The following is a 1993-nucleotide window of genomic DNA, read 5'->3' on the forward strand; positions in this document are numbered from 1 at the left end:
TAGCCGTATTTGGCACAACTTTTTGGAATTTTGGATCCTCAATGCTCTTCAACTTTGTATTTATTTGGCTTTTTAACTATTTCGATCTGAGCGTCACTGATGAGTCTTATGTAGACGAAACGCGCGTCTGGCGTATAAAATTAAAATCCTGGTACTTTTGATAACTATTGACTGCTGTATATTTGACATTTTTACATATTACGTCTATTTGTTTTGTTCAAGCATCGTTGTCAATATAATAGAGTTTGATGCGACTGTCATACAAGTGAGGGGTTTAACTAGCTATAAAACCAGGTTCAATCTACCATTTTCTACATAAAGTCAGGAATATGACAGTTGTTATCCATTCGTTTGATGTGTTTGAGCTTAAAATTTTGCCTTTTGATTACGGACTTTTCTCGAAGTTTAGTATTTTTGTGATTTAACTTTCTCTACATGTTTGAATTTATATTTTCTTCAAAGTATAAATTCAAGGGAAGTAGTTTGTCAAACTTCTCGAAACTTCATTTATAGACATGTTGGTCCTGAATGATACGTTTACTTTCAAGTACAATAAGAAACAACCTGATATGGAAATATTAATTTGTATTGCAAACATTCAAAACCATGTCAGATATTGCCATTTTAACATAACGATGATGACGTCTGCGTTTCTTTACTCAATAAAAATGATCGAAAAGTTTCTTTTATTTATATGTCTCCTCTACACAGGGTGTTAATTTAAAAAATATACTAGAATAAGACAATCGTAGTGGTATATATATATATTATCAATAACTAAGTTGTTAATGAAAAAGTTAAGTTTATTTACTGTAAGTATTGTTAGTATAAGAATTTAAAAAATATAAGGTAAGGGGTTGAAATAAAGCCGCTTTGGTGCGTTCTGGTATCTTGGACACCACCGTTGTTTCAGATACACTGTAATTCAAATGGAATTCTTCCAACGCAGGTGAAAGGGAAACATTTATCAAAAAAATATATCTTTCTACGATCGTTCAAGTAAATCTATTTTCAGTCCAAATGGCCGTTCTTGATCTTTTTTCATCAGAATCGTTCAAATCTAATATAAAAAAGGGGCAAAGATATATACGTAGATGAATACCAAAATAAAATTGTACTTGATTCCATATTCTTACGTCATTAAAAGTACGAAGTTTATAGTTTCCTTAACATTGAATAAAATAATAACCAGAGCGTATATACCGATTTTATTAAGTTTAATATTAAATTTATAAAATGTGCTTCCCCTCTATTGTTCACGATACGTTAAGATTGGACGCAACGAGAATTGAACCATTTAACAGAAATGTTCCCGATAGGTGCTTGATAATTTGAAATTAAAATCAACGAGATGCAGAAATAGCTTTAATGAAACTTTTAAATTTGATATGGCGCACTAAACGAAAATAGAAGCAGAGCAACCGCGCTTTTATTGCTGTTCTCCTTCTCAATGTCACAGTTAATCCTTCATAGAGATTTATGGTATTTAACTTAATAAAATTAAACTTCAAGACTTTAAATAAACTGCTATATTTGAGATATGTATTGTTATCTTAGATTATATGAACTATTGGAAGTTTTACAAATGAATTATTAATTTTGAGTGGTATTCGTTTAAGTATATTTAAATTTAAACCAAACGCAGCAGTCAAGGATATTATTCCACGGAGTAAATATTTGTCTGTGTTCAAAACAACTGTGAGAAAACTATACATTAAGATCTACATGACAACTTTTTCTAAAATTTGGTTACTATTATCTTAGTGTTTGAAGTTTCATGAATCATTAAGAAGTAGGTTCATCAAAATTAAGAATTTAGATTATTCACTTCTTTAAAATAAGCAAATGGGTTACTGTTTTAAATTATTTAACATTTACGGAAAAAATACAATGAAATGTCTTGAATATATGAAAGGTTTATTGGTATATTTAATTTAAATAAAAGCAAATACGATCACCGGCACCACTTGTGTTTGCGGACAATATTTCCGAT

Source organism: Mytilus trossulus, chromosome 7, assembly GCF_036588685.1.
Source record: "Mytilus trossulus isolate FHL-02 chromosome 7, PNRI_Mtr1.1.1.hap1, whole genome shotgun sequence".
Taxonomy (NCBI): domain Eukaryota; kingdom Metazoa; phylum Mollusca; class Bivalvia; order Mytilida; family Mytilidae; genus Mytilus; species Mytilus trossulus.